At 39.5% G+C, this 24281-nt stretch overlaps 1 long non-coding RNA gene across 1 annotated transcript in view; it reads right to left on the bottom strand.

Annotated features, from left to right (window-relative positions):
* The window catches only part of LOC134309134 (uncharacterized), a 118878-nt gene extending 94827 nt beyond the window's left edge, over positions 1–24051 (bottom strand). The window contains exon 1 of the long non-coding RNA XR_010011007.1: positions 23917–24051. This is a non-coding gene — a long non-coding RNA (uncharacterized LOC134309134). The remainder of the gene's footprint in view (positions 1–23916) is intronic.
* Between the last annotated feature and the right edge of the window lie 230 nt (positions 24052–24281).

The raw sequence follows: 24281 nt of genomic DNA, 5'->3' as shown, positions 1-24281 counted from the left end.
TTTAGCGGCGAACAATATTATATGATTTGCTGCCTACCAAAGCCTACAGCTGTTGTATTAACTGTGCTACGGTATGGCGGTATTTGAAAAATCCATACGGTATGAGGAATCAAAGCGGTATACTGTATGTACCATCATAGCGCCCAGCACTATGTCAGTGTGACATGTAAAGGCATGCATGAGTGTTTTTAAGAGGGTTATCATACCATGAAAATATCCTGAATATATCATTATGGAACAATATCCAGCAACATCCTGAATATTAATTATAATTCCATCCAAAGTGCTTCATGAGACAGTGGTAGCCTAGTTAGTAGAGCTTTGGGCTATCAATTGAAAGGTTAAGAGTTCGAATCCTAGATTTGCCATGCAGCCGCTGTTGCCCTTGAACAAGGCCCTTAACCCTCTCGGCTCCAGGGGCACCTTACAATGACTGACCCTGCACTCTAAGTCCAGCTTCCAAACAAGCTGGGATATGTATTAATGACAAATAAAAGCATTCTATTCTATTATCACAGACTAGGTTTGAGCAGTGTCTGGATCACACATCACAGAGCAGAAACAACACAGAAAGTCACTGTCCTTTTCACTTTTTACTGAGGTAGCTGCATTCGGAAGCTCCTCACAGATGTAGATTAAAGCTCTTTTCATAATGCCTATGTCTCTACTTTCCTCTTGTTCTCCTCTTCAAACGTAAAGGACAAATAACCGGAATCAGAGGATGTGCTATAAAAAGAATAACAAAAGCAGAGTAAATCCATTCATGATGCTTCCTCTTTTGAGAAACACAGACACTTATTACCACAATAAACAACATACCACCGTCTCTTCTTCTGACCTATCAGATCTGGATGTCTGATGACTTCAGCCTACATCTACATCACAGCCCTCTACTCTTTCACTTGGTCCTCCACCATATCCAGCACAGAGCTCTTATGTTGTTAGAAAATATGTGATTTTATTTTACTACTCACTATATGTTTCCAGTGGTTATCTGTGCCAACACAGCTGTCAGTTTATTACAAGTCTGCTTTCGAATATGACATCTGGTTTGAATATGGACATGTTATCTTCTCAACAATGTTTGCTTGGTGCACTTCTCCAGCCTGTTCAGCCAGACAAAAAGCACAGATGCTCTCCACACCTGCTCATGTTTTATGCTGCATGTAGTGTTGCCATCACTGTCTGTATGACATTACATAATCTAGTCAAAATTACATTAACCCTCTACATTCCTCACATGCTTTTCATCCTGACCTTGACCTGTGGAATTTAAAGCTGACTTACTGCAGTAATCTGAAGTTATTCATGCTGATAGTAAATCTCCCACATGTATTGCTTAGAAACACTGAAACAGATATAAATCTGCACTGTAGAGTAACATTACATCAAGTATTTCAAGTATTTAGAGTATTTTCACATAAACATGTCCCTTTAACTGCTGAAGCATTTCTCTGCTTGGTGTTGCTATTTGATAAATACACTGTTGAAAAAAGGATGGACTTTTAGCTCATCAATGTGGCAGCCGAGCGGTAAAGATATTGGACTAGTTATTGGAACTTTAATGGTTCAAGCCCCACCATTGCCAGGTTGTCAGTGTTGGGCTCAAACCTCAATTGCTTAGACAGTATACTGTCACAGTACTGCAAGTCGCTTTGAATAAAAGTTGCAGCAGTTCTAGACTAGCGATAAAAGTACTGGACTAATAATTGGAACTTTGATGGTTCAAGCCCCATTATTGCCAGGCTGTCAATGTTGGGCCCTTGAGCAAAGCCCTTAAGCCTTCATTGCTTAGACAATATACTGTCACAGTACTGTGTCACTTTGGAGACTGTAAATTGTTCCATGATACTTAAAGCAGTAAATTGTTTTGGGTTTATCATGAAACAGGTGCACACGGCAAGTGTGTTCAAGTTAAATATGTTCAAAAATGTTTTTGTATCTCCTCAAGTCATCAAATTTTTTATAGTTTTTTATTGTTGTCCCTTTGAATCTACTATTCTGTTTGTGTTACCCACGTTCTGGATTTCGATTTCATAGGCCATAGTTCTGTCACAATACTGTCACAGTATATGCATTTTTTGCATTTAATAACATCAGTATTGATGTGAACTATATTACACCGATCATCTCTAATCCTGAAATCAAAAAGTAATTATTCCAAAGGAATAATTTTTAGATTACAGGGCCATTCGGCCCACTTTAGATATACCTGCGCAACTTGCCTACATGTAAACCTGATGATATTCCATTTGATATGCTTACTCATCACTGAATGATGTGAAAATAGCAAATTGTACATCGTGATTTACATATATCTATTAGCTACTATTATAACTGTTGCTAAGGTTACAACTCAGATATTCTCGCTCTGGTCTCTTTCATGCAGAACATTTTCATACTCTGTAGCTTATAAATACCATCTTACACTGCACTACTTTGTTAACCCTTTACAAGATTGTGCAACTCATGGACATTGTCCTGTAAAAGTGCTTAAAATTTTACCAACAAAAATGGGAGAAAGTTTTTATACCTTTAATAGTGGTGCCCCAAACAGCAATTTTGTGAAGAAGCTGATTCAATAACACAAACTACCAGGGAACACAACACTACATTAAAGAGCTATTTTTAGGACAGTGGTAGCTTAGTGGGTAGAGCTTTGGGCTATCAATGGGAAGATTGTCGGAAGGATTGGTTGGAATCCAGCCTCTGCTGTGCAGCCACTATTGGGCCCTTGAGCAAGGCCTAGGGCTGGGCGATATGGATCAAAAATTATATCTCGATATTTTTTTCTGAATGGCGATATACGATATATATCTCGATATTTTTTTATCCCATAAGGTAATAACAAAAAGACACTTCTGAGACAAAGCTACATGTTCCAATTTTTTTACAGGCACTTTTATTAATATTCATGCTGGGGAAGCTTCACACAAGAATTATTTTTCCTTAAAAAAAAAAAAGAGCTAATCTAAGAAAAAAAAAAGTTGTTTTCTAAGGCATCTCCTGTCGTCTAATGTGAATTACAAATATATTGTCTGGCCCTTTAAGAATGTTAAGTGTACTATAGGGCGCAGGGAGCGAGTGTGTAGGGAAGATGTCGGAATGACGGTTTCCGGCTGAGCTTGTGTGACATTAAAAGTAAAACCCCGTTAAAGTAAACCCCTCGTTAACCCCCCACCCCCCATGTTTGGACTTTATACATTATTTTATGTATATGTCGCCACAACATTAACATTTACATTAATATTTTCTTTTACTGTATAGAACTCAGTTCTGTAATACAGGCAGAACTAATCGTTCATGTTACTGTGTAACTATTACAACATTTAATGTATTTTAATCAGCGTTCTGCTTCATGCACTTTATTATTATTTAACAGCTTTATTTGTTGTTTAATTGCTGTTTGCTCCTTGTTTACTGCAGAGTTAGTTCATGCAATTTAATAATGTTTGGTTGTTTATTGGCCGACAACAAGAAATAATATAACAGAAGATAAATAAATGACGTGTCGGACGTCGGGCGATCGTCCAGTATAAACTAACACAACCACGTACAACATCCAGTACAGAAATCACTCCCCATAATATTTGTTTTTACAGATAGAGCAAATATATGCACATCACATATACAAACACACACGTCAGAACAACAGGAGACGCACCGTTACGTTATTATTACTTTCTCAACACTTAATGTGAAGTAAATACGTGCATGTCAGCGCGTGCATGCGCTTGTGTTGGTTTTTAAAACAAATAACGACTCGTTTTCTTGTTTTTTAACTTTGGGATTTGAAGTGAAAAACGAATGAAGGTACACGGAGCTGGAACCTTTTGTCTGGACTTGTTTTCGGCGTTCTCTACAGAATACATTATTCTGCTGCTCATCTGACACTTTGAATTCGAACCATCTCCAAATAATTCCAAAAAGAGCCATTATTTTTCTTTTTAGTAAGCAGCTCCTCCTCGATAGCTTCTGCCATGTCTTTATCCGTCTCCATGCTATCGCTGCCTGCAGGACTTACTGGTGAAGCGGTGGGGAGGGGCGAGTTGTGTTCAGTGAGGGAGAGAGGCGGGGCAGGTGAACATGTGCAGAGACAAACTAGGAGAAGAGAAAGACGAACTGTCTGATCTAACTGGAACGCAACATCTATATCGATATACGCGATATTGTCTTATCTTATATCGCGTATGAAAATATATCGATATTTTATAAAATCTCGATATATCGCCCAGCCCTAGCAAGGCCCTTAACCATACAATGGCTGACCCTACTCTCTGACCTCTGGGATATGCAGGAAAAAAAATTTCATTGTACTGTACACGTGTATATGTATATATGACAAATAAAGACTTCTTTTTCTTTTTCATTCTTCTAAAGAGCTATTTTTGATTGTTTGAACTGCTTTGAAACTGAACATTTTAACATAAAGTAAGGGCAGCTATTGTACAGTAAAATCCTCCCTATGTTACTTTGGACCTCTTTCTTTTCAGGTATTAGGAAATCTGATCTGAGGTAAGCATGCAACAACTTGCTACCTTGCACGTACCTTACTAATGATTTATTTAATAAAAGCTAGTGATATAATTACTGTTTAGCTAGTAAGCAGGATAAACACCAGACCTCTTCATCCTAAATATTTCCCTTTCCTAACCTGGTTTGGGGTGTGTTTTATTTCATTCTGACTGCTTTTTAAATTCTGTGTAACACTGGTGTGAGGTGAAGGACGAGAAACTTTTTGGCTCTTTGTCAGACTGTTCATGTTTGATACCTCTAATCTATCACTATCACTGCCTATGGACTGTAACATGACAGATTTTCTGTCTGGGCATAATTAAAGAAATTAAGTCAACAATCAATCAATCTGATCATCCACTTAATGCATCCATCCGATTATGTCCTCAAATGGCCTTTTTATGGCAGTTTGTTCACTAATAACTCGACTAAACTCACATTAGGGGTTTCCATGCACAGCTGCATACATCACATCAGCTGACATCCGGGATAGTGCATCACAGTGTGTTCCCCAGATTAGCCCCATTTATCTGTGTCAGGCTTCATCAGTTCACTGCCTGCTACCCAGTCAACCTGCTTTACATACTCTCCACATGCTGCAGTCTTATTAACCAACACTGAAGAAATAAATGCATTAAATCTCTCCTTCTAAAGTATTGTCAGTATCAAGCTGAATCTGTATCACCTTACTGACAAATAGAGCCACCACTGAGTGTCAAGTTTGTAGGTGTCTTTTTAAAATTCTCTGAATAAAGCACCATAAAGTAGTCACTTATTAGTCACTGATCAGTTCAGAAATTAAAAAAACTCCCCAGGAGTTTGGGTAGGTCACTGGTGTTAACTGTGCTATTAACTGACTGGACTGCTACACAAATACATGATTGGCTGTGACTGTAAGGAAGGGAAATAATTAAGCAGAAATAATTCCACATTGCTGCAGCAATTTTTACTTTAGGCTGGTCAAGGCACCCGCAAAAGAGAGCGCAGTATAACTAGAATAAATATGAACCTACCCACAAGTGACCACCTGCTATTATTTCTCCAAAGATCCAGAATCCAGAACACAGTAAGATCACCTGTCCATGAGTTTATGCTATTGTGTAATTATACAGTATATTGCAGCAGGACAACAATCTGTGGCAAAACCTTAAATGAGCAGTTCTGCAAAAAAAGAAGGCTAAAACACCTCCACAGCAATGTGAAAGTAGCTTATAACACCAGTGTTGATTAAGTGAAAATGGTCAGAGTCAGTCTGGAAATATTTTGACGTTCTTTTTCTAATTGAAGCACGATTCACTTAACTGTAAACTGCCTGAAAGCTAGATGTCAGTTTTTTATGTGCTAATATTAAGTAAAATTAAGTATTCATGAAGTTATTTCTTTATTAATATACATTACACCACTATACTTTATTTTATACATTACATCACTAGGATAATAGTGGCCGAGTGGGTAGGGCTTTGGGCTGTAGTTCAAATCCCAGCTCTGCCATGCAGACACTGTTGGGCAAGGCTCTTAACTCTCTCTTCTCCAGGGGTGCCGTACAATTGCTGACCCTAAGTAAAATTGTGCATAATGCCATTTTTGCTTTTTGGTATGTGGTATTACAGCAGTACAACTAAATGTTCCATTTGGACCAACTCACAATGTAGAATATTGCCACAACTAAATATTAACCTACAAGATAAGCAGTTTGGACATATATAGCTTATTGCATAAATGTTGGTCATATCAAGCCAGTGACAGGAATACTGGCTAAACTAACTAAGCTGGCTGAAGTGAGTAAATCTGTTCCTGACTGCCAACCACTGGCTGGTAAGCCTGTTTATTCTTAAGTAGAAAAGATTGCTTTCTGTGATTTATTAAACATTGTTGTATGCTTTTATTATCCATGTAATCAGCAGCAAACGTTAAGGATTTGATTTTGGAGCAGAGGATGATGAATGACAAGCAAATGGCAATGGATTTTATTTTTTATCATATGAGGTGACAGGTGGGCTTTCTGCCCTAGACAAAGAAACCATGTACCATGTACAGTGTACTTCTTAACAATTGTTTATACAGATTACCTAAAGTTACTAGAGTTTAGCTTAAAGGACAATCCTGAAATCTTTGATCAACTTTCTGAGATTTGTACACAGTCCTAAACTAGCTTATTTTAATGAATGTGGCTGGTCTAATGAGTTTGTTTGTTTGTTTATTGGGATTTTAATGTCATGTTTTACACTTTGGTTACATTCATGACAGGAACGGTAGTTACTTATTACACAAGATTTATCAGGTCACAAAGTTATATATTGAACACAGTCATGGACAATTTAGTGTCTCCAATTCACCTCACTTGCATGTCTTTGGACTGTGGGAGGAAACCGGAGCACCCGGAGGAAACCCACGCAGACACAGGGAGAACATGCAAACTCCACACAGAAAGGATCTGGACCGCCCCACCTGGGGATCGAACCCAGGACCCTCTTGCTGTGAGGCGACAGTGCTACCCACTTAGCCACCGTGCCGCCCTGTCTAATGAGTAAAGACAAATAAGCCAAATGTATTTATTTAGGTGGAGAATCATAATTCCCATATATCTATTAGCTACTATTATTATTGCTACTAGGGTTACAATTCAAATATTCAAACTCTGTAGCTTATAAATAACATCTTACACCCCACTACTTTGTTTACCCTTTACAAGACTGTACCACCCATATAAGCTATACTGTAAAAGTTCTTAATATTTTACCAAAAATGGGAGAAAATATTTATACTTCCAATAGTGGTTGCCCAAACAGCAATTTTGTGAAGAAGCATGGGATATTGGCAAAAGCTGCATCAATAACACAAACTACCAGGGTACACAGCACTACATTAAAGAGCTATTTTTGGGACAGTGGTAGCTTAGTGGGTAGAGCTTTGGGCTATCAATGGGAAGATCGTCAGTTCAAATCCAGCCTCTGCTGTGCAGCCACTATTGGGCCCTTGAGCAAGGTCCTAAATCTTGTCTGCTCCAGGGGAGCTGTACAATGGCTGTAATCATTCATTGTAAATCACTGAAAATAGGCCATGTCACAAAGTTATCATCATTTATATGTCATTATTAAACTTTTGATTTCATCAAAGTATTTACAGAAAGTCAGGTAATTCAAATCCCAGTACTGTCACAAAACGCTCTCTACATTTTCTCTACAAGTGTGTGTATGTAAAATGTGACCTTAACTGTACACATTTTCCCATTCAGCAAAAAAAAACCTTAGAGGTACGCAAACAAGCCATGGTTGAACAGTAATTTGTGTGTGTGGAATGTGTGGGGAAAAAAACTGTGATGACTGTGATGCTCTTCCCAAAACAAACCCAGAATAATATTGGAAACAGACGGTCAAGTATTAAAGACAAATGTAATATTTATAACAAGACAAGATTTATAACAAAAATATGTGCATCCACCCTGTTATGACTATATATACTGTAGTCTGTGAACTTAATAAACTTAGATCTGCTGAGAACTTGAACACAGAGAGAATCTTGTCTCTGTGTCTGATCCCCTGACATCAAAACAAGGTGGACGAACTGCTTAGTGAAGGAAAGGCACCTCAAAAAACCTGAAGCACTCTGTTAAGTTTGCTGTACGTCTGACTGACCTGCACACACAATTTTGGAAAGGCTGATGGAAAAAAGGCAAGAACTCCCTGGAGATCTGCAAAGCAGGAACGTTGCTTTGGCTGCCCTACTTGCTCTGGGGGAAGACTTCAGAGAGATGACACGTGGGGAGCAGCAGCAGTTTAGACACAGCCTCTTTTCGTAAATACTTTCTCAATGCCCACATGACATCACGCAGGAAGAACATAGGACAGAAATGAGCAGCAGTTTAGCTCAAATCTTATCTCCACACCCAGTACGTCAGCCTGTCATCTCTCTACTGCCATCCAAACCACATGCTCCACTCCAGCTCTAGCCAGCTTCAGGAAATTACTCGGAGGCGGTGTAAGTGTGGAAAAAATAGCCTGTAGTAAGCTCCCAAAAATGTTGCCTAGAAAAGAAAAAACAGCACACAAGCATGCTGGGATGCATCATTCACTCACTAGACATTTACAAAGTATGCATACTAAGGAAAGGTTACCTCCGCCAAAAATAACAGTTGTAAGGGTGGGTTTTGGTATTCCAGATTGTTTATATCAGTGCTGCTTTCCTGTTATTGAATTCCTTTCTTGATGCATATCCTCCTTCACACTGGACACACTTGTTGCTATGAGATTACCTATAAGGTTTGCAAAGGCTTTTGTGCCCCTATTGACTAGCATGCATGTCATCCTCGGCCCCAGTCCTTTCTCCACTGTTTAGAGACTTTGGCTCCACAATTAAACCTCTCACTCAGATAAAATTACAGGTTGCTTTAATTCTTCTAGCTCAGGTGTCATCCTGGGTATCAATGTCTGGTCCTTGATAAAATAGGGCTTCAGGTTAGCTGAAGACTACACCAAGGTTTGGAATAGAGTGATGAGACTGAAAAAATTTGTCACATTCAGAGAATGCATTGCAGTTCTAACCAAAAAGGAAAACTTTATTTATGCATTTATGTTATTTAAATCAGAATTAATTAATTATAAGCTGTACATCTGTTTGTGTCACTATGGAGCCTGACTCCATGTGGATCTATGTGTAACATTATTTGCTCATATGAAATACAACTCTTTCTGTTACTTACTGAGATGCTCATCCTGTTTTAGTAAATAAAGCATTAAGACTTGTAAGGGTAAAACTCTGTGATGGGAGACCACTGTCGACTAAAAGAATCACTAAATCACTAATCGGGACAATGGTTGCCTAGTGGGTAGGGCTTTGGGCTATCATTTGAAAAGTTGAAAGTTCAAGCTCTGCCATGCAGTCACTGTTGGGCCCTTGAGCAAGGCCCTTAACCCTCTCGGCTCCAGAGGTGACATACAATGGCTGACCCTGCACTCTGACCCCTGCTTCCAAACAAGCTGGGATATGTGAAGAAAGAATTGTATTGTACTGTACACCTGTATATGTATACAGTGCCTTGCAAAAGTATTCAGCCCCCTTGAACTTTTCAACCTTTTGCCACATTTCAGGCTTCAAACATAACGATATGAAATTGTAATTTTTTGTGAAGAATCAACAACAAGTGGGACACAATCGTGAAGTAGAACGAAATTTGTTGGATATTTTAAACTTTTTTTAGAAATAAAAAACTAAAAAGTGGGGCGTGCAATATTATTCAGCCCCTTTACTTTCAGTGCAGCAAACTCACTCCAGAAGTTCAGTGAGGATCTCTGAATGATCCAAAGTTGACCTAAATGACTGATGGTGATAAATAGAATCCACCTGTGTGTAATCAAGTCTCCGTGTAAATGCACCTGCTCTGTGACAGTCTCAGAGTTCTGTTTAAAGCGCAGAGAGCATCATGAAGACCAAGGAACACACCAGGCAGGTCCGAGATACTGTTGTGGAGAAGTTTAAAGCCGAATTTGGATACAAAAAGATTTCCCAAGCTTTAAACATCTCAAGGAGCACTGTGCAAGCGATCATATTGAAATGGAAGGAGTATCAGACCACTGCAAATCTACCAAGACCCGGCCGTCCCTCTAAACTTTCAGCTCAAACAAGGAGAAGACTGATCAGAGATGCAGCCAAGAGGCCCATGATCACTCTGAATGAACTGCAGAGATCTACAGCTGAGGTGGGAGACTCTGTCCATAGGACACAATCAGTCGTACACTGCACAAATCTGGCCTTTATGGAAGAGTGGCAAGAAGAAAGCCATTTCTCAAAGATATCTATAAAAAGTCACCTGGGAGACACCAAACATGTGGAAGAAGGTGCTCTGGTCAGATGAAACCAAAATCGAACTTTTTGGCCACAATGCAAAACGTTATGTTTGGCGTAAAAGCAACACAGCTCATCACCCTGAACACACCATCCCCACTGTCAAACATGGTGGTGGCAGCATCATGGTTTGGGCCTGCTTTTCTTCAGCAGGGACAGGGAAGATGGTTAAAATTGATGGGAAGATGGATGGAGCCAAATACAGGACAATTCTGGAAGAAAACCTGTTGCAGTCTGCAAAAGACCTGAGACTGGAACGGAGATTTATCTTCCAACAAGACAATGATCCAAAACATAAAGCAAAATCTACAATGGAATGGTTCACAAATAAACGTATCCAGGTGTTAGAATGGCCAAGTCAAAGTCTAGACCTGAATCCCATCAAGAATCTGTGGAAAGAGCTGAAAACTGCTGTTCACAAACGCTCTCCATCCAACCTCACTGAGCTCGAGCTGTTTTGCAAGGAAGAATGGGCAAAAATTTCTGTCTCTCGATGTGCAAAACTGATAGAGACATACCCCAAGCGACTTGCAGCTGTAATCGCAGCAAAAGGTGGTGCTACAAAGTATTAACGCAAGGGGGCTGAATAATATTGCACGCCCCACTTTTCAGTTTTTTATTTCTAAAAAAAGTTTAAAATATCCAATAAATTTCGTTCCACTTCACGATTGTGTCCCACTTGTTGTTGATTCTTCACAAAAAATTACAATTTCATATCGTTATGTTTGAAGCCTGAAATGTGGCAAAAGGTTGAAAAGTTCAAGGGGGCTGAATACTTTTGCAAGGCACTGTATATGACAAATAAAGGCATTCTATTCTATTCTATTCTAAAAGAAATTTGCATGTAAATGGTGTATGGTGATGCTCAAGAGAGGTGTCTCCAGAGCTGTGTGAGAAACATTGTAGTGACTATATGGAGCACTAAAAATCATAGTCACTACTGTGACCTAGCTGTGGTTTTGCATGGAGAAAGAGGAGTCATTGTGTGGGGAGTCTTTTCAGTTACTTGTACTGCGTTCGGACAGTTGAATATAAAGGGAAATGCCCTTCCATAACTCAAGCTACTTCACCTATTTGTTTAGTTCTTTACAATTTCTTGCTAATGATATGCTGCTAAGTCAATTAAAAGGTGTAATTCAGCAGTGAGGTACATAGAGCTGTTAACATATGAACACAAAGAGCTGTGTGCTAATTAACAAGATTTGGAGGCAGAACTTTGGGTGTGTATGAACAAAAAGTCTCTCCATTACAATATAAAAGATGCTGCCAGTGATTGCAACAAATGATTTAAATTTTAGCACAAAGACGTACATGTGCCTGGAACTGATTTAACTTTCTGTGGTCACCACTCCCACATCTTTTTTTTTAATCTTATGCCTACCTTCTTTTGGACACTGCCAAACTTGTACATACAGCATCCTGTCTCAAAGTCTATGCACAAACATACAATGAATTAAGATACAGTGCATTTGCTATTTAGTTTTAATTTTAATGTTTTACCACTAATCAGCACACATCCTGATTTGTGGACTGTTTGTGCTATGCTTTACATTTATTTATATATTTATTTATGAATACATCAATTTTCACCAGCCATTTCATAAGGGTTGCACTAAATTAGAGACCACCCAAATAACAGTGGGCATGAGACAGAAATGAACATCTAAAAAGGGAGAAATTAGCCAATGAATCTTACACATGAACTGGAATACCTGAAGAAAAACCAAACTTACTACAGACTATTTGAATACAATTTCTGAGTCAGTCCTGGAAAACACACTCCAACAATGTAAAAATGTATTTCATAGTGCACATATGCGAATTTACTGGTAAATTACTGGTAAAGCTAACCTGTTAAAGTATTGGGTTCTGCACAGGGAAAGGGGGATTGATATTGCCAGATACACCACAGTTTGTACCATACGAAAATCTTTAAGAGAACATCAATTTAATCTAGCTTGTGAGTGAAAGAGGAACAGAGATAGTGACAAGGGACGTATTTGTTCAGTCTACCAGAATTGTTCGAATGAGTAAATGAAACACAAGACTGATGGTAAGCCAGCTAAGAATAGAAGACTGTTTTCAGTCATGTTTTTTCTGCTAAGTTCCTCATTACACACAGACTCCTGGGTTGCTGGGAGACTTCCCCTGCTCCGTCACAGCATACTAAGAACACTATCAAATATGAATCTAAACCACCCGCATATATAAAAAGCAGGGTGATACAGATTAGCAGTATGTGATTTGCTGTGATTTGTTATTTGCTCCTGAAGCCATTTGCTACTGAGCTTGCTGCTCTGGAAATGTACTAATGTGTAGGGGTTGGCATTAAAGCTCAAATCCTCTTTTTATATCACAGTAAAGGTATATTTACATTTACATTTTCAGCATTTAGCAGACGCCTTTATCCAAAGCGACTTACATTACAGTATACAGTCTGAGCAATTGAGGGTTAAGGGCCTTGCTCAAGGGCCCAACAGCAGCAAACTGGCAGTGGTGGGGCTTGAACCAGCAACCCTCTGATCACAGGTCCAGTACCTTAACCACTAGGCTACAGCTGGCCCTGCATACATAATAGTACTCTTTGTAGAAAGGTGGCAGAAAGAAAGCTCACAGATGGGTATTTTACCCATCAGGGTTCTGCCAAGATGATATAAACAGCACAAAGGTTTATTAAGGTTTACTGTAGACCAAATCTCTATTGGAAATCACTTTTCTATTGTCAGAGTGTATACTGTCATTTTTAAGTGCACTAACAGAACAACAAGTAAAGCATTTAAAATACCTTTTGTCATGCCTGGATTTGTGACAGCTGAAATCTGGCAACCTTACCTATACATTCAGTTGGTTCTATATTTGTAACTGAACAATTTGCAATGAAAATTAAGTAAAATAAAGGTAAAGGCCTATTTCTACAAACGTTCGATGTATGTAAAACTTCTGCAGCACTGCTGGAGTTTTTAAATAGTGTCCACTCACTGTCCACTCTATTAGACACTCCTACCTAGTTGGTCCACCTTGTAGATGTAAAGTCAGAGACGATCGCTCATCTTTTGCTGCTATTTGAGTTGGTCATCTTCTAGACCTTCATCAGGGGTCACAGGACGCTGCCCACGGGGCACTGTTGGCTGGATATTTTTGGTTGGTGGACTATTCTCAATCCAGCAGTCACAGTGAGGTGTTTACAAACTCCAACAGCGCTGCTGTGTCTGATCCACTCATACCAGCACAACACACACTAACACACCACCACCATGTCAGTGTCACTGCAGTGCTGAGAATGATCCAACACCCAAATAATACCTGCTCTGTAGTGGTCCTGACTATTAAAGAACAGGGTCAAAGCAGGCTAAAAAAAGTATGCAGAGAAACAGATGGACTACAGTCAGTAATTGTAGAACTACAAAGTGCTTCTCTATGGTAGGTGGAGCTGATAAAATGGACAGTGCGTGTAGAAACAATGAACAAAATGTGGGTCGCATGAAAAAAAAGTTTGAAAAATCCTGGTTTATGACATAAAATAGGTTACCTAATCAGATTGAGTAGTGCACCACAATAAGGATTATTCCAATCAGTTCTTGCCATTATTGGCTCTATACTGATAGTGGTCAAAGCTCCAATTGATTAAGTAATGTTTGTGCTGGAAAAGTAAAGCAGCTTTGTGAACAGACGCATCAAGCCAAGATACAAATGATCTTATAAATTATTAGATATGATTTAGAGGTCTAAACTAATGCAGCCCTGCTATTTCATACACACACTGCTATTCAGGACTTCACTATTGATTTCCTCAATTACACAGTTTCACACGAGTCACCACCACTACTCACCATTGAATAGGATTTGTATTTCATCAAGGTGACTTCTAATAAGCTCCAAACCTAGCCATGGATCACACATTATGTAAACACAGATTGATTTGCCTGACCTATATTAATATTACCATTTGCAGTGATTTACATTATGCAGTACTGATTCTGCCCTCATGCACTTTCATGCTGGCACAGATTTGTCAAGAATGATTCAATCAGGAGACTGAAAAAAACACGTGGGACGTAAGATCTCCTGAATCTGCTTCTTAAACTGTTCTGTCCTGTTTGTTAGATTGTTACAGTCTGGCCTGAAGTAAAAGTACAGATGGAATTCGTGCATCAAGTCATTGTCAGGAGTTGCAGGGAAGGAGAATGGCCTGCATACCGACAACCACTCACCGGAGAGAGGAATGTTTTTCATCCTGACATCAAAAACCTCTCTAGCACTGTAGTACAAAAGTGGTTTGTGCCTGTGCACTTTATCCATGGAGGGAGCAGATGAATGAAGGTGGGATAAAAGAGCCCAGACTGGGAAGGGCTAGAACCAGCATTATTTATTTTAACTCTGTCCTTAACTCTGTCCCTTCTCTTTTTTACCAGGACAAGATATTATACACTGATCAGACATAACATAAAAACCACCTCCTTGTTTCTACACTCACTGTCCATTTTATCAGCTCCACTTACCATATAGAAGCACTTTGTAGTTCTACAATTACTGACTGTAGTCCATCTGTTTCTTCAATGGTCAGGATCCCCACAGGACCACCACAGAGTAGGTATTATTTAGGTGGTGGATCATTCTCAGCACTGCAGTGACAATGACATGGTGGTGGTGTGTTAGTGTGTGTTGTGCTGATATGAGTGGATCAGACACAGCAGCGCTGCTGGAGTTTTTAAATACCGTGTCCACTCACTGTCCACTCTATTAGACACTCCTACCTGATTGGTCCAACTTGTAGATGTAAAGTCATAGACGATCGCTCATCTATTGCTGCTGTTTGAGCTGGTCATCTACTAGACCTTCATCAGTGGTCACAGGATGCTGCCTATAGAACGCTGTTGGCTGGATATATTTTTGGTTGGTGGACTATTCTCAGTCTAGCAGTGACAGTGAGGTGTTTAAAAAGTCCAGCAGTGCTGCTGTGTCTTATCACTCATACCAGCACAACACACACTAACACACCACCACCATGTCAGTGTCACTGCAGTGCTGAGAATCATCCACCACCCAAATAATACCTGCTCTGTAGTGGTCCTGGAAGAGTCCTGACCATTGAAGAACAGCATGAAATGGGACTAACAAAGCATGCAGAGAAACAGATGGACTACAGTCAGTAATAGTAGAATTACAAAGTGCTTCTATATGGTAAGTGGAGCTGATAACATGGACAGTGAGTGTAGAAACAAGGAGGTGGTTTTAATGTTATGCCTGATCGGTGTATATCTTGGTAACTGTGATGGCTAGGTAACTACTGCTCGCTAGAAGATTTTGCATTATTATTGTGTTATGTTAAAATGCTCTATTTAACCAAGGAATAACCAAGTACAACAAAAACCTAGCCTGAGGGGTGCCCAGGGTAGGACTGGAGATTCGAACCCTCGACCACCCAAGCACCTATTTTATAAATATTAATGATGCAAATAAAAAAAAAAAATAATGCTTATTATTTAAGATGTTTCCATCTTTTGGTACCATTTAACACAATAATCAGCAATCATGGTGAATTTTAAAAAGCTTTCTAAAGCTCTCAAAAGACAAAAGGATTAAACAACACTTAAATTAAAACAGCTCCATTAACAACAGACACTATAAACATCTGTTAAGACTAGAAACCCGTAATTACTCACCTGTTAACCGACAACCAACAAGCGTCCCAGCAAATCATTTCTACAAGTTTCATTTCTACAAGTCTTTACAACATAGTGAACATGGTAGTAATGAAGAACAGTAAGATAAACACAAACACTGTGAGCAGAACCAGTTTAACATTCAGAACGCACACTTTAAACGTTAGATGTTAGCAAACAGTTCGTTACAAGAGGCTAACCAAACATGATTATCATAATTTTAAAAAGGTTAATGCTCTTTTTGATATTAATAGTATGGTTATTAAAAAAGTGATGAGCATAGTCGTTTATTATACTAGGGTATGATGCAAAATATCCACATAATTTTTTGTAAAAAGAAAAAAACTCATTATACACAGATCCACATATGCAGATTTTAACATGCAGTTAGACTCCATACTGACACAAAACAACTTCTATTCATGATTTTAATGTTTAATAGTTCCACTGTTCCTGATTTAAATAATATAATTGTATAATTAGAATTAGAACAGATTAGCAATGCAGATTAGAACAGTAGCACTAACTCTATAAATGTTTGAACACTAAGCTGGTACATACATGAGAGAGCCTTAAATCAACTGTCTGAACTCTCACTAGCTTCTCTGTCCGTTGAAGTGTCAGCTGTAGAAAATGAATTTAAATCACATAAATGTAATCAAATAATGACTTTTTTGTCTGAGTAAAAGTTCATGAACCCACAAATCATCCCTTGACACAAAATTTTACAACGTGCTCTCAAGTTACTGGTAAGAGAGAGTAAGAGAAAAACCAGTAGTCACTCAAACTGCAGCACAACAAAAAACAACAGTAACACAAAAAACCAGGAGCAAACAACTGCATCACAATAATTTCAGTTTCTATATCCCAAACAAAACTCATCTGCTAAAAAAAAAAATCATGCACATAATTGCTGTCTAAAATTTGCACACTAGAAATGATAATTATATACAAAATTAAACTTTAATAAGGTGGGAGAATCAAGATATTTGTCTGCATTTCTGTATATATTACTGGGTCATCAGTGGGAAAATCTAATTAGCCAAGAAACTAAAATATAATACATGCATCATAAAGTCCCAGATTAATATAACTGCATGACAGATTTGCCGATATTTCACAATTCAACTCATAATCCAAGCCTGCACTCCCCAGAAGTGATTTATGTGATAGAAGATGCACAGAATTTGGCATAACACCGGTGTTGCGGTAACGTACTGTGGGTATGGAATTTCTGCAGAAAATATAGCTTTGCTATAAATTAAAATATCAAACATTAGCTGCTACAAAAAATTTTATTAACATTTCCAACTGACAGCATTTGTTAATTACTGGTTAGCATTAACATTCCTAAACAGAAGCTACGTTTGTTTGTTTGGATTTTAATGGCATGTTTAACACATATTTCCTAAAAAGAAGAAAATGTTTTGACCAAAAATGCAACGTTGCACTCTTAAGAAATATGTAATATGCAAAGACATATGTGCTGAGCTGTTTCTGCTTTTGCACGCAAACCTTTGAGGGAGCATGAAGTACAAAGTTTCAAGAGCTTGTCTGGATAAGCCTCGTTTTACAGCGTGTTCTTGAGGACAAGGTGAAGCCAGATTGACATTTGTTACTCCCCTTTAAAAAAATTTCTAGTTCGGCTGGCTCTCCTTGGCCACTGGCTGACGCAGTCCCTGTCAGTAATTGCAGCCTAATATGAGCACTATCTACAGGTAAGGTGTGTTCTGCCATATTTCATGGCTAGCCTTGCCTGCACCTGTCACTGACTCTGCGTGGTTCAGCAAAGCAAGCCCGTTAGGACAGTTATAGTGGCCTTAAGAAAAACCCTGTCAAGAATGTACACTGCACAACCAGTGTATACATGTCTGTCTATGTGTGAAAGTGTAACTTAAGACAAACATGCTGGTTTACTACAGTACTATACTATATGTATATATTTTATATATACTGTATATATATATAAAATGGGAATGGTTGGTGATATTAACTTCCTGTTTGTGGCACATTAGTATATGGGAGGGGGGAAACTTTTCAAGATGGGGGGGTGACCATGGCGGCCATTTTGAAGTCGGCCATTTTGGATCCAACTTTAGTTTTTTTCAATGGGAAGAGGGTCATGTGACACATCAAACTTATTGAGAATTTCACAAGAAAAACAATGGTGTGCTTGGTTTTAACGTAACTTTATTCTTTCATGAGTTATTTACAAGTTTCTGACCACTTATAAAATGTGTTCAAAGTGCTGCCCATTGTGTTGGATTGTCAATGCAACCCTCTTTTCCCACTCTTCACACACTGATAGCAACACCGCAGAAGAAATGCTAGCACAGGCTTCCAGTATCCGTAGTTTCAGGTGCTGCACATCTCGTATCTTCACAGCATAGACAATTGCCTTCAGATGACCCCAAAGATAAAAGTCTAAGGGGGTCAGATCGGGAGACCTTGGGGGCCATTCAACTGGCCCACGACGACCAATCCACTTTCCAGGAAACTGTTCATCTAGGAATGCTCGGACCTGACACCCATAATGTGGTGGTGCACCATCTTGCTGGAAAAACTCAGGGAACGTGCCAGCTTCAGTGCATAAAGAGGGAAACACATCATCATGAAGCAATTTCAAATATCCAGTGGCCTTGAGGTTTCCATTGATGAAGAATGGCCCCACTATCTTTGTACCCCATATACCACACCATACCATCAATTTTTGTGTTCCAACAGTCTTGGAGGGATCTATCCAATGTGGGTTAGTGTCAGACCAATAGCGGTGGTTTTGTTTGTTAACTTCACCATTCACATAAAAGTTTGCCTCATCACTGAACAAAATGTTCTGTGTAAACTGAGGGTCCTGTTCCAATTTTTGTTTTGCCCATTCTGCAAATTCAGTGCGCCGATCTGGGTCATCCTCGTTGAGATGCTGCAGCAGCTGGAGTTTGTAAGGGTGCCATTTGTGAGTAGCTAATATCCGCCGAAGGGATGTTCGACTGATGCCACTCTCCAGTGACATGCGGCGAGTGCTACGCTGTGGGCTCTTGCTGAATGAAGCTAGGACAGCCACTGATGTTTCTTCATTAGTGACAGTTTTCATGCGTCCACATTTTGGCAAATCCAACACTGAACCAGTTTCACGAAACTTGGCAAGCAGTTTGCTAACTGTAGCATGGGAGATGGGTGGTCTCGTAGGGTGTCTTGCATTGAAATCTGCTGCAATGACCCGGGTACTGCGTTCACCAGACATCAACACAATTTCTATCCGCTCCTCACGTGCTAACCTCTGCGACATGTCAATGGCTGTAAACAAAGAGAAGCTTGTAAATAACTCATGAAAGAATAAAGTTCCATAAAGCACACCATTGTTTTTCTTGTGAAATTCTCAATAAGTTTGATGTGTCACATGACCCTCTTCCCATTGAAAAAAACTAAAGTTGGATCCAAAATGGCCGACTTCAAAATGGCCGCCATGGTCACCACCCATCTTGAAAAGTTTCCCCCCTCCCATATACTAATGTGCCACAAACAGGAAGTTAATATCACCAACCATTCTTATTTTATTTAGGTGTATCCATATAAATGGCCCACCCTGTATATATACTATATACTGTATATACTGTATATATACAGTATATACTCTATATATCTATATATATCTATATACTACCTGTACTACACTATACCATATTATATCTATCTATATCTCTATGTATCTATATCTATCTATCTATCTATCTATCTATCTATCTATCTATCTATCTATCCATCTATACATATACGCTGGTGGAGCGGTACTTTGAATATCAGCAACAATACAGCTTAGCTAACACAAAATACAATAAGAGCAGCATGGTGGCACAGCAGAATGAGCCACTGGGGACCAGGGTTCTGGTGACCTGGGTTGAACCTCATCTCCAGTCACCATTTGTGAGGAGTTCGCCATGTTCCCAGTGTTCCCATGGGTTTCCTCTGGGTACTTCTGTTTCCATCCTAATCCTGAAAACAAGCAAGTATTCATACTGGCCACTCTGATTTGCCCCTAGCTTATATAAGTGGGTGAGTATTTGAAGCCATGGACTGTTCCTCTTTCAGAGGTGTAGCCATACCTTCACCAGAGTATTTCTGGGTGCTTTTGGAACCGCCTACGACAGGGTTTTAGGCCCACTGTTAAAATGATTAGTTATTTTGTTGTAAAATATTAGACTTTGAAATTAAAGTCATGATATTTTGAGAATAAAGTCGTTTTTCAGAATAAAATCATAATATTTTAATAACAAATTGGTAAAATTATGACATTAAAGTGGCATTATTCTCAGGAAACGTTGCAATATTAGGGCCAAAATAAAAAAGCAACCTTGTTGTGTTAAAATGATGGATGTTGAGGATTTGGTAAAGTTATGCTTTCATATTGGTTTTAGAAATTAAGAAATACTCAATCTCCCAGCACGTTATTAATAAAAGAACTGTGCAAGAAAATTATTTTGCAAAAAACTGTGTTTATTTAGACAAAACATGGGTGGCAGCTAAGACGCTCCTCTTCGTCCGTGCTCCTCTAAACTGGCAGCCCCCTACAATTAGCCTATGTTATTTTATTAATAAGATATTATAACTTTACTCTCAAAATATTATGACCTTTTTATGTCTACTACCTTTACAACTTTATTCACAAAATATAATGACTTTATGATGACTTCTAGGCTTACTATTTAATTTTTCAGCGGCCCTAAAAATGCCATCATACAACCCTGATCAGATTAAAGCAGCTACTGAAGATACAAGAATGACAAGAATCTGACCTTATAAAACGCACATATGCACAGCTGTTGTCTGTAGTCGCATATTATGGCAGAAAATACAATGTTGTGATCGTATCACTATGTATTTAGTCATCCAGGGGATTTACCCTGTCCATCACAGTGCAGGAAACTAGAATTGCCAGAGGTGTGGCTCCTGGAACTGTGAGGCAATAAAACAAAAACTGGAATAGTGTTAAAAGTACTGATAGAAATTTGAATTAAAAAGCTGATAGAAACATTTAAAATACCTTATAAAAATACACTATAAAGCCAATGTAAGTAAAACAATGAGCTTAACTGCAATCCAATTAAACCATTAAACCATGGCCAGGTTTCCCTAACCTTTGTGGCTGTAACAGTCTCACTTCTTCAGAGAGGGCTTTTCACATAATAACTGGAATGTCAGTGGGAGATTTGTGTCTGTTCAGTTTGAAGGGATTTCCCCAAGAACCAAAAGTGCCAGCTTGGCATGGGCAGAGCCTTTAACCTTCATAGAATTCAAGTACCTAATTGCTAATCCACCACAAGCTAAATATGACAGGTGTCTGTGATGTACATTAAGACATTGGGTGATGTTCATGTGGATCCACTGTGTTGTGGCAACCAACCAGATATTTTACATATTTTTACGTGGAATCTCTTAAATTCAGGTGTGTGAAAATTATGTTTAATCAAGGTTGAATACTGTGGCTAAAAAGTCACTGACAAAAAGGCGATAATCACAAAAAAGGCACAATAAAAGAGGTGCCAACAAAGAAGCTGGTAAAACTGAGAGGGAGAAACCATGATATATAGAACAACCTCCACCTGAAATGAATTAACACTTATCAGACACAGTGATCAAGGGAGGTGACAAATCAATCATGTGAGCCTACCTGCTCCCTGTGCCAGCCAAAAATAGCAATGCAGAAGGACACAACTCTTAGCGTGGGTCCACTGTTGAACTACTTCTGCAGCTGCCACATGGCAGTCCCAACCGTCTCTTAGAGCCTTGGTACAGAACTTTATCCCAAATGGATTGAGACATTTCAACATGAAACCCGCAATGAATTATGACAGCCTCAGTGACATAAAACCAGGTGCAAAGTGATGAGTTCATATTTATATTAAGCACCAGGCATTCATACACCCAACAGGTAGAAACAAATTACATATTATTTATATGAAAACAGATTTATTTAGACATGATATACAGTATTTTATTAAGAAAGGCACATTAACCCCATTTACATATTTTAACATCAGTGCCTTAACTCTTGTAACTTTTCATATGAAATGAGTTGTGTCTAGCTGTGTGTTGAGCCTAAAAAACTGACGCTTTACAGTACCTACATTACTCAGGAAAGTGTGTCAAGATGTTTACATATCATGGTAATATTGATATTAGCTTGAGGCAGCATGGTGCCACAGTGGGTAGCCAAACAGCCAGGGTCTGTTTCTCTTTCTGTCCGAAGGCAAGCAGTCAGGCCAGCTGGAGCTACTAAACTGCCATAGATGTAAGTGAGTGTCTGCCTGTGGTGGACTGGCAACCGGATCAGGGAGTTTCCTGCCCCACTCTCTGTGAATCTGACCAACGGTGACCCTGACCAGGGTAAAGCGGTGGTAAAACAATGAATAAGTGAATGGTATTGGCTTATACCCCAATGCCTTTATAAGGATTTATGCCCTCAGTTCTTGGAAAGAATAAGTAAATGAATTGTATCACTCCACACTAACAAGCCATAATTTAAAACCTTTGTGGTTTGGGGTATTGTTGAGCATGATACCTCAATCTACAACTGATACATCATTCAACACTTAAAAGCACTGTCTGGCTCCTGATGTATTGCCTTCTTTGTGTGAACCTCTGGAGAACTGAGGATTTTCCACTTAGAGACAGATGCTCTTATCTATTTCCCTCAGCTGGCGAAAGTTGGGCAGCAAAGTGTGCACGCCACACCGCTATCTAAAAGCATTCATTATATTTTTTGGTGTGGCACGGTGGCTCTGTGGGTAGCACTGTCGCCTCACAGCAAGAAGGTCTTAGGTTCGATCCCCAGTTGGAGCGGTTGAGGTCCTTTCTGTGTGGAGTTTGCATGTTCTCCCTGTGTCTGCGTGGGTTTCCTCCCACAGTACAAAGTCATGCAAGTGAGGTGAATTAGAGATACAAAATTGTCCATGATGGTGTTTGACATTAAACTTGTAAACTGATCAATCTTGTGTAACGAGTGACTACATGTCCTGTCACGAATGTAACCAAATTGAGTAAAACATGACGTTAAAATCCTAATAAACGAATATATTTTTGTGGAGTAACATTTTAAATACAATACACAAGGTGTGAAATAAGGAAATGTAAACAAAGTGAGAAAACCCCGTAAGCAGGCGCATATTTCCACAAGCCGTTATATAACTCGACCCGATGCCATCGCCACAGGCGCGCGCACGCGCGCGCACACACACATACACACGCGCGCGCGCGCGCGCACACACATACACACCCCGCTCAATGTTACAGTGCTGAGCCACACAAACACGGGTTAACCTGTGCGTAATTGTGGAATATGCTATACATAAATACATATATAACCACGATCGCTGTCTTGTGCTCCGGAGTTAGGAAACATTAAGCACTTTTTAGAGAAACAGACTGACATCATGCTTACAACTTCCGCGAATGTGTATTTCTTGCACAAACCATATCGACTCAGAGAAAGTGCGCAAACATTACCGATTAACTATACATCGAGGTATATTGTCTGCAATGAAAACTGCTATTAATTGATAAAGTATGCGTGAGACAGAAGAGCCAGAGTGGCGCAGATCGGAGGCGGACTCGCTTTAAACTCCGATCCGGCATGAGCGTTCTCTGCCCGGCTTTCCTTCAGCACAGCCTCGCTCTCTGTCTCCCCACTTTACCATCACAATACTGTTTTAATCTAAATGACAACCACTTAGACATGACTGCAGGACAACATCGATTCATTTTTAGCGACTGACAAAGTAGCTCAAACATTTTGAAGTGTTTTTTAGTGTTTTCTGCGTCCCCGGTATCCTGCTGCTAGCTCTCGCTCGTATAGAGAATAAAGCGTTAAAGTGGCGGGCTGTGTGGCGGTAAAGGGACTTACTGTGCGCCGGATATAAACAGTGGAGGTGAGCGGATGTCCGCACTGCCGCCGGGACTCCTGCGCCCGTTTTGCCTCCACTAGCAGGTCAGTGTCTGCTGCAGCCGAGCTAATAGCTCTGCAACTCGCTCAGCTCCGTCCTCCTGTAAGTGCGTGCGTGTGTGCGCGCGTGCGTGTGTGTGTGTGTGTGTGTGTGTGTGCGTGTGACTGGCGGGGAGTGTGTAAAAGCGTGTGTACGTGCGCGTGTGTAAATGTGTAACCCAAATATGGAGCAGTTGCACAGCCTCCATGGCCTCATTTCTGGTAGCTTGGAGAGTGGTTGTATTTGGTAATTTTGGGGCCCTAGGCAGTGGCGTAACTAGGAGCTC

Source organism: Trichomycterus rosablanca, chromosome 2 (assembly GCF_030014385.1).
Source record: "Trichomycterus rosablanca isolate fTriRos1 chromosome 2, fTriRos1.hap1, whole genome shotgun sequence".
In the NCBI taxonomy this organism is placed as follows: Eukaryota; Metazoa; Chordata; class Actinopteri; order Siluriformes; family Trichomycteridae; genus Trichomycterus; species Trichomycterus rosablanca.
The sequence above is the reverse complement of the archived record's forward strand: the minus strand, read 5'-3'. Positions and strand labels throughout refer to the sequence as shown.